A 9,995-nucleotide genomic window follows, 5' to 3' on the forward strand; every position below is an offset into this window, starting at 1 on the left:
TGATTTCTGGGTCAGAAAAGTGGTGATATGCAGCCTTGAAACCATAAGCTTGGCACTAACCCTGGAACTTCTATTTCTCCAGACCTTTCAATGATATGTAAGTGTCTAATTCCCTGAATAATTCACTAATTCCCTAGATGTTCCCTTTTCTGCTTGGAATATCTAGTGTACTTCCTGAGCTGACCTCTAGAGGATACAGGTGGAACTACAGATTTTGTTGTGCTTTATAGCTTTCCTAGTGACCTGGTGCATGGACTCGTGCACATTGAAATTAATTAGAAGGTGGCCAGCAAGGCGGGACTGGGCAAGACAGCCAGACATGTGTTGGAGCCAACCTCCTGTGGTGCCTCCCCACCAACCACCCCTGGGGCACCATGGCTCGAAGGGCATCTGCAGAGTGAGCAGAGTCCCTCCAGCAGGTGGGGTCCCTTGGCCTGGCCTGTGAGGATCTGGCCAAAACCAGCTCTCTAACATTCCCTGAGGTGTCCTGGATTGTGAGAGTGCAGTTCTTGGGTGACACACCCCAGAATCGAGCTCCCTCCTCTCTGGTTCCCGGGTGCATCACCCAAGAACCACCACTGCCAAGTCACTGCAGCTTGGCAGCTCCTGCATTGAGCGTCTGCCCCCTGGTGGTCAGTGTGCATCATAGCTACCAGTCGGACATTCGCTTAGCCTTTTTTTTAATATACTAGAGTCCTGGTGCACAAATTCATGCACTGGTGGGCTCCAGCCGGCCCGCCCTGATGGTTGATTGGGGGCGGGGCTGGCCAGGGCAAGGGGCTGTGGTTGTTCTGGTCATTCTGCCATTCAGTTGCTGGGTTTTTATTATATAGGGTAGATTCTCCCCAGGGCTCCTTTCCTGCCCATTGTCCTGAGCACAGAAAAAGCTAAAAGCTGGATCCTTTGTCTGGAACAGAGTGGAGGACTGGAATGACCTTCAAGAGTTCACTCAGGACCTGACAATTTTTAGAATATGGAAGAAGTTATGACAGGCAGCATTTAGAACATGTTATTCCCTGCAGTGAAGGAAAGAGAGCTGGAGCAGTGTGTTCCCTTTCGTGTTGGAGTACAGGGGCACAGTAAACTGCACCACCAATAAATCTTCAAAGTTGACTTCCCCATTCTCTCAAATGTTAAATGTAGCCCTGGCCAGTGCTGCTAAGTGGTTAGAGCATCAGCCCGAGCACCAAAGGGTCTTGGATTCTCAATCAAGGGCATATATCTGGGTTGCAGTTTCAATCCCAGGACGAATCAGGCTCATGCAAGAAGCAAGCAATCAATGTCTCTCTCTCTCTCTCTTTTTCTCTTTCTCCCTCCCTCCCTTCCCTCCCCACCCCCCCCTTCCACTTTCTCTAAAAGGCAATGGAAAAATATACTCGGGCGCCCTAGCTGGTTTGGATCCATGGATAGAGTGTCATCCTGTGGACTGAAGGGTCCCAGGTTCAATTCCGGTCAAGGGCACATCCCCGGGTTGCGGACTTAATCCCATTATGGATCATGTGGGAGGCAGCCAATCAATGATTCTCTCTCATCATTGATGTATCTATCTCTCCCTCTCCCTTACTCTCTGCAATCAATAAATATATATTTTAAAAAAGAAAAGAAAAATATACTCAGGTGGATATGAAATGTCCTGACTAGGCAAATGTATAGAGATAGAAAGTGGGTAAGTGGTTGCCAGGGGTTTGGGGAAGGGATGTGTGAAGTGACTGCTAATGCCGTCTTTTGGAGGTGATGAAAACGTTCTAATATTAGATCATGGTGATGGTTTCACACCCTATAAATACACAAAACAACAACAACACTGCGTTGCAATACTTTCAAGGGGTAAATTTTAAGATGCATGACCTAAACATCAATAAAGCTATTAAAGAGTTGTCTTCCTTCTTGGGAGTCTCATTAAACAAAATCACAGGGCACTGCTGGCTCATGTGAAGGCTTATATCCTCTGCAATAGACGGTGACAATTTTCCTTTTGCCAAGATGCAGAAATGTGTCCCTTTAAAATTGTTTCTACTTCCAGATTCAAGAATTTTCCTTCTTAATTCAAAATATCCTTACAGCTCAGCTGGTGTGGCTCTGCAGTTGAGCATCAACCTATGAACCAGGAGGTCATGGTTTGATTCCCAGTCAGGGCACATGCCTGGGTTGTGGGCTCAATCCCCAGTAGGGGATGTTTAGGAGACAGCTAATCAATGATTCTCTCTCATCATTGATGTTTCTCTCTCTCCCTTCCTTTCTAAAATCAATAATATCTATACTAATAAAAGGATAATATGCTGATTAGACCAGACATCTTCCGGATGTCCTTCCGGACAAAGTCACTGGGGGCCGAGGCAGAGGCAGTTAGGGGCAATCAGGCAGGCAGGAGAGAACAGTTAGGTGGTGATCAGGCTGGCCGGCAGAGGCGGTTAGTGGCAATCAGGCAGGAAGGCAGGCAGGCGAGAGGTTAGGAGCCAGTGGTCCTGGATTGTGAGAGGGATGTCCTGGATTGGAGAGGGTGCAGGCCGGGCTGAGGGACCCCCCCACCCCCGTGCACAAATTTCATGCACCGGTCCATATATATATATATATATATAAAGATCTTTACATTTTCATTCAAAGATGAAGCTGGTTCTTAAGTTAAATTTTTCTTCATCAGGATCCATGTGATAGTGACTGAATTAAAGGTCACAATGCTGCATTTCCTCACCTTCCATCCCTCCCACTATAGTACCCATTCCCTTCCCTGGGAGCACAGTGATAAGCTCTAGTGACCACTCAATCCAAACAGAGCAAATTGATTTGTTCTTGGGTTATGATACATGGATATTAAAGAAGAGAAGGTCTCTTTCTGCTGGGATTGCTAAGCTAGTAGATCCTTGGAGAAGGATCTCTCCACTTGGAGAAGCCAAGTAGAAATAAGCAGAGTTAAGAGAAGAAGCATGGAGTCCGGACTACATTACTTGAGTCCCTGGATCTAGCTGCCTTTGAAATACACTAGATCTTTGAAATACATGAATCTATAAATCTTCTCTACATTTCAATTAGCTTAAATTGAGTTTCTCTTACTTTCAATGAAAAGAGCCCTCATACATTTTCCCCCTCTCCCCAAGTTGTGTGGTTAGGGTAGAATGTTATGGGAAATAAATTGTCAAGGCTAATTGAAAGGGTCAGCAATTATTATTAGATAGAAGAAAGGAAGAAAAAAATTAGGGAAGAAAAGAAGTAAGAGAAAGGGAAGGAAGAAGGAGGGAGAGAGAAAGGGAGCTCTTTAGTTGAAAAGGAATGAAAGATAAGAGGCTTATCATGATTTTATCACATATCAACATGTGAAGGGAAGGAATCTCCTAATTTGTCTTCCAATATTTGCGCGGATAATTTTTTTCTCCACTTTAAAATGGAGAGATAAAAAATAAATAATTGCCCTAGTTACTAAGATCAATGTAAAAGCCACTATCATCCACACAAAGGCAATCAATCATTGATCCTCCAGGGCCAGGTGAAAAACAAGTGAACCGCCTCCTGCCCCAGTGAGAACCAGGGTCAGAGCACAGGACCGGAATGGTGCAAAGCAAGCCTGAACTTATGTAGGAGAGGCCAGATTATGTGGAATCTTGAAAGTTAACCTGAGGGTTTATAGACAGTTAAGAAAAGTGTCTAGAGTGCTTAGCTAAGGTAGTTACTCCATTATATTGCTGCCTCGGCCTCCATTAGGTTTGGCTGAATGGCCTGTGGGAGCCTTAATCTGACACTAGCTCCCTCATGCAAGTGCACACCCTAGACAACAGCCCGCAGAGTCACAAGCAAATGCCAGGTCCCAATGTGTCTTCCCCAAAGCCTTGTGATCAACAGTCTCCCCTGCCTCCCAAGGACTTTCACCTTGTGTACCTCTTAGTTCAGACCCCTGCGGGGCTTACCTACACCCTGCCCTTTTCGTTTGAATTGGCTAATTCCACCTTGGCCCAGGATCCTAACAAACCTAACAGAGCATGCTCCCCAAGTGTTGCCTCTCTCTGTCTCTACCTTGATCTCCCCTCTTGGCCCCTCAAGATGTGTGATGTACCTCTGTGAGTAACAAACTTCTCTATTTCAATTTCTCTTCTGGTCTGTTGTCGGACTGCAACTCACTATCTGGCACCCTGTGCCCCACAGAGCAAATGTTAATTTAACAGGGTCATAACAGAACTACTAAAATCTTTGACTAGAGAAATAATATACTGAAAACAAAGACTTTGAAATACTATTTTGATTTTTTTAATGCAAGGTGGATAGAAATAGCAACAGACTCAAGTCCAATTATGTAGGCAATCTCAAGTGATGAGAGCCTTCACAAACTGCCTTTCTTCCTTGCATCACCAAATTTATTTAAAGCAAAATCTATGATTAGTCTTCACTTGGTCACCTAGCCTTTACTCCTCAATTCACCACAATATGATTTCTGCATCTGAAATCATTCTTGCTAAAATACCATTGATCTATTAATCACTAAATCAATGGACAATTTTTCATTTCTTCTCTTAACTGAATGGTCATTAACCAAGATAATTGACCACTCCTTCTGTATTGATTGTGAACACTGTCATAACAAAGTATTACAAACGGGGTGGCTTACACAATAGAAATGTATTGTCTCACAGTTGTGAAGGCTAGACAGCTGAATCCTGGTGTCTGCAGAGCTGTTTACTTCTGAGGGCTGAGGAAGACGGATCTGGTCCAGTTCTCTATCCATGACGTAGACAGCTATCCTCGTTCTCAGGGCACTCTCCCTGTATGTGTCTATGTATCCAAATTTCCCCTTTTTATAAGGACACCAGTCATATTAGATCAGGGCCACCTTAATGATCTCCCTATAACTTGATTATCTCTGTAGGGACTATCTCTAAGTAAGGTCACATTCTGAGGAATGGAGGTAGGGGGTAGGATTTCAGTATATGAATTTGGGAGGGAGAACACAACTCAACCTTTAACTCTTTCCTTGACATTCTTCTCCCTGGCTTCTTTAGAGCTATCTCTCATACATCTCTAACTGCTCTTCCTCATTCTCTTTTACTGGTTTCTCTTCCTTCATCTGACCATTAAATATTGATGTTTCCCAGGATTTGTGTTCCTGTTTTTCATTCCACCTGTTATGACTAGGGCTCCAAGCCTGCATGGCTTTAAATGTCATATATATAGGGGTGCCTTCAAACTCTGTATCTAAAGTCCAGTCTCTTGCATTTGTCAAAACCCATAGAATTTTACAGCACAAAGATAAACATTAACATGTGCAAATTAGAAAAAAATAATTTAAGATATTAGAGGATCCAGAATACAGAATGTGACTAAAACAATTTACAACATCACTGAATGGGCTATAGGAAAAGGAGCTGACACCTGTAACTGAAAATTAGTGGAGTCTATGAGACTAAGGGCAGAATAAACAATACATAAGCACAGTACTTCAGTTGATGTAGTTTTCCCCCAAAAGAGTTCTGGTTAACAATTCTAACACTGCTACATATGTGTGGTAGAATTGAACAATCAAACACATAGATGGTGGATGGGGGAAGCCAGGTTTTTCACTATTGGAATGAAGGTTAGAGATAAGCAAGAGAGGGAAGCTAGAAAAATCCCTGTGATGATGGATTAAAGTTTGAGACATCAGTGTGGATGCATGTATATTTTAATATAGTCACAGATGTTTTCATATAGAGATACTTATAGATATGTGTATACAGAGAGATCAGTGTGCACACATATATTTTCTTGCTCTCTCAGCTGACAAAAACCAGAAGCAATAACACCCAAGTAGTATTGAGCACATTTAGCACTCATACGTTGGTTTCTAAAACTATTCTCCACTAAACTAAACCAGGACTCCTTGGGAAAATGACTGATTCTAGGACTGGGGCTGGAAATGTACAAAGTGAGCTGGAGCATCTTATGGTGTCAGACAGTAAGGAAGTGCTGAGAGACAACACCCAACCTCACAATTATGGAGGTCTGTCAGAGGGGCACAGGGGCCAACAGAAAGAGCTCCAATGGCCAAAGCCGGACTGCTGTGATAAATGAGGTAGTGCTGAATTATAACCCAAGTATTCAAAAACACCCAGGAGTCACACTCATCTAAATAGATGACTAAGTAAATTAACAAATGGGAGTGAGTCCCTAAGTCTCTTATGCAGAAGTCCACACAATTGATTCAGGTACTCTACCTTCAACAAGGTGGAGCACAGCTCCCCTCTTTAATCAATCGGTGTTTACTTATTTGAGATATAATTATATCTTGACAATTGAAAAGTCCTTTTTGAAAATCCCTTGTTTTATTAAAAAGTGAGTAGGTAAAAGAAAAACAACAACATTTAATTCACTATAATGATGAATAGGAAAAGTGATGGACACTGCATTTTGGTCATAAATTGTGCCTTAATAAATAATAAAAAGTAGGTTTTCGTTCTTTTGAGGTCAAACCCCAGCAGGTCCAGGAGTTCCCAAAGGCGTGGACGGAGTCGGCGAAGAAGAAATGACACGGAGACAGCGTTCAGTTCATCAGCAGCCTAGCCAGGTTCTGTTCTAGGTTCTCGCCAGGTTCTGCCTTTATTCTCCTGTTACATCTGTATTTATACCATTTGATTTTAATCATATCCATCCTATTCCAAAATTTAGGGCGTTTGTTATCTCCATTCCAAGGTCACTACTCTATTGTTCTGTTAAGCTACAAGGAAGTAACTGAAGGAGATTATCTAAGTAAAGATTATGTCGCTTAAGTGTGATTGTTCATAGTTAAAGTGATTAAATACCTGCCTCGCACTTAGTTAAAGGGTTTTACTGATTTATTCCCTTCCTTAGTCCTGTTAATCCCTAACTCCAGGAAAAAATCTCCACCTGGGGAAACAACCTTTCATGGAAAGATGACCTTGGTTAAAACACATAGTGCTAAGTAGGGGAGCAAACATATTAAGAACAGTATGCCATATATGCCAGGTCCCTTGAAACATATGCTGTGCAGATGTTTCTTCCTTGCAGCGACTGTGTCAAGCAGTAAGGATGGACCGGCTTCCAGCATCTTTCTAACTGCAAAAAACAAAAAAAGGAAGGAAGAAAGAAAGAAACTCGGTAACAACAATAAAAAACACTCCAGGCTTACATCCAGTGCTGAAATACAAAAGCATAAGTCAAAAGTAAGTGTGCCTTCATCTTCTATTTAGATACCATCAATAAAACATAAAGCAGAACTGATATAAACCAAAAATAATGATAATAATTTAAAATAAAGAAATGGAGGGGAAAAAAATCAAAATGTAAATAGCAAAGCAAAGCAATTTCCAAAGTAATTTCCAGCTCCTTAATGACTGTGGAAAAAGTTCTTTTCACTAGATTAACCTTCACATATTAAGAATTAAAAGCAGCCCAGCTGGCGTGGCTCAGTGGTTGAGCGTCTGCCTATGAGCCAGGAGGTCACCGTTATATTCCTGGCCAGAGCACATGCCAGTTTGCAGGCTCAATCCCCTGTGTGGGGTGTGAAGGAGGCAGCTGATCACTGATCTTCTTTCATCATTGATGTTTCTATCTCTCCATATCCCTTCTTCTCTGAAATAAATAAAAATATATTTTAAAAAATAATAAATATATATTTTTAAAAGAATTAAGAGCAGAAATATGCCAGAGGCAACTCTCATGGGGGGCGGTGGCTGGAGCAAGGCTGTGCGCTGGGGTGAGTGGTCTCGGTGTGGGGGGCTGCAGCCAGCGGGTCTCCAGTCTCCATCGCTGGGGGCACAGAAGACCAGCGCCCACTGGTGGGAAGGTCCAGCACCGCATTGATGCGCAGCACCAGCCAGGAAAGCTAATGAGCAGGTGTCTCTTGCTGGACCCTGACAGTGTTGCTGAGAGCGACATGTTTGAGGAACACAGATGTGCAGGTTTGGGAATGGCTGCTGATAAGAATAAGTTTCCTGGAGACAGTGTTGGCACTAGACGGTGCCAAAACAAGGGAAGATTGGTTTAGGTCTTAGTCAGGGTTTTACCGTTTTCGGAGTCAGTCTGTCAGGAGCACATGTCCAAAAGATCTGCAAAATCATGCATCAGGCCATGCCATGGGGCTCCAGTGATTGGACTGAATGACTCTGGGGGAGCACGGGTCCAAGAGAGAGTAGAATCTTTGGCCGACTACGCAGATATCTTTCTGAGGAATGTCATGGTATTGGGAGTCATCCCTCCGATTTCTCCGATCATGGGCCCATGTGCTGGTGGGGCTGTCTACTCCCCAGCCCTAACACACTTCACGTTCATGGCAAAGGACACCTCCTATCTGTTCATCACTGGCCCTGATGTTGTGAAGCTGTCACCAGTGAGGACGTTAGGCGGGAGGAGCTTGGTGGTGCCAGGACCCTCACCACCATGTCAGGTGTTGCTCACAGAGCTTTTGAAAATGATGTGGACCCTGTGCGATCTCCCAGAGTTCTTCAATTACCTGCCCCTCAGTAGCCAGAATCTGGTTCCCATCGGTGAGTGCCATGATCCCAGTGACTGTCTGTTCCTGAGCTCAACACAGTTGTCCCTTTGGAACCTACCCCAGTCTTCAACAGGGTGGACATCATACACTCTGTTGTTGATGAGAGGGAATGTTTTGAGATCATGCCCAATTATGCCAAGAACATTACTGGTTTTGCAAAAAGGAATAGGAGGATGGTTGGATATTAATTCATCTGTGAAAGGGGCTCGTTTTGTCCAATTCTGTGATGCATTCAACATTCCAGGCTTGGCTGGCGTGGCTCAGTGGTTGAGCATTGACCTATGAACCGGAGGGCACGGTTTGATTCCCAGTCAGGGCACATGCCTAGGTTGTGGGCTTGGTCCCCAGTGGGGGACATGCAATTGTTCTCTCTCATCATTGATGTTTATCTCGCTCGCTCTCTCCCTTCCTTTCTAAAATCAATAAAATATATATAAAAAACCCCCCAACAAAATGACATTCCATTCATCACTTTTGTTGATGTCCCTGGCTTTCTGCCTGGCACAGCACAGGAATACAGGGGCACCATCCAGCATGGTGCCAAACTTCTCCATGCATTTGCTGAGGCAACTGTGCCCAAAGTCACAGTCATCACCAGGAAGGCCTGGGGTGGTGCCTATGATGTCATGAGCACCAAACACCTATGTGGTGACACCAGCTATCCCTGGCCCACAGCAGAGATTGCAGGCATGGGAGCAAAGGTTTCTGTGGAGGCCATTTTCAAAGGGCATGAGAATGTGGAAGATGCTCAAGCAGAACGGATCAGCAGGTTTGCCAGTCCTTCTGCAGCAGTGGGAGGCTTTGTGGATGGCATCATTCAGCCTTTCGCTACACGTGCCTGAATTTGCTCCGACCTGGATGTTTTAGCCAGCAAGAAGGTACACCGTCCTTGGAGGAAGCATGCAAATATTCTATTGTAAGCTAATCAAAGGAAAATAAACCAAGAGCTAATTACTTCCTGGCCATTTGAACTCATCCCTTCCTTTTTTGCAATCATGAAACCATTGAATCTAAATAACAGTGATTACTTGGAATGCCAAGTTTATTAAATTCTAGAAAGATTTCATTTGTGCCATACTGTAAAATTATTTGCTTTATTAAAATGTTAATCAATTTTAAAAAAGAATTAAGAGCAGCCCCTAGTGGCAGGTTAGGGATTTTACAAAGAGGCCTTACAGAAACCAAAATGTCTTTTTTTTTTTACTATAATCATGAATCCCATTATGACTGCATATATGATGGTAATCCCATAAGATTGTAATGGAGCCAAATATTTCCTATTGCCTAATGATGCCATAACTGTCTTAAAGTCATAGTGCAACATATTACTCACATGTTTGTGGTGATGCTGGTGTAAACAAACATACTGTGCTGCCAGTCATATAAAAGCATAGCACATATAAGTATATGCAGTACATAATATTTGATAATAATGTGACTATGTTACAAGTTTATGTGTTTGCTGTACTACACTTAAAAATATATACTTTAATTTTTAAACTAAATTTATCAGGAAAACACT

At 43.1% G+C, this 9,995-nt stretch overlaps 1 pseudogene; it reads left to right on the forward strand.

Moving 5' to 3' along the window:
- Positions 1 to 374: 374 nt before the first annotated feature.
- Positions 375 to 9,483, forward strand: LOC132236680 (propionyl-CoA carboxylase beta chain, mitochondrial-like; annotated as a pseudogene).
- The last annotated feature ends 512 nt before the right edge of the window (positions 9,484 to 9,995 follow it).

The sequence above is a fragment of the Myotis daubentonii genome, chromosome 1 (genome assembly GCF_963259705.1).
Source record: "Myotis daubentonii chromosome 1, mMyoDau2.1, whole genome shotgun sequence".
Lineage (NCBI taxonomy): Eukaryota > Metazoa > Chordata > Mammalia > Chiroptera > Vespertilionidae > Myotis > Myotis daubentonii.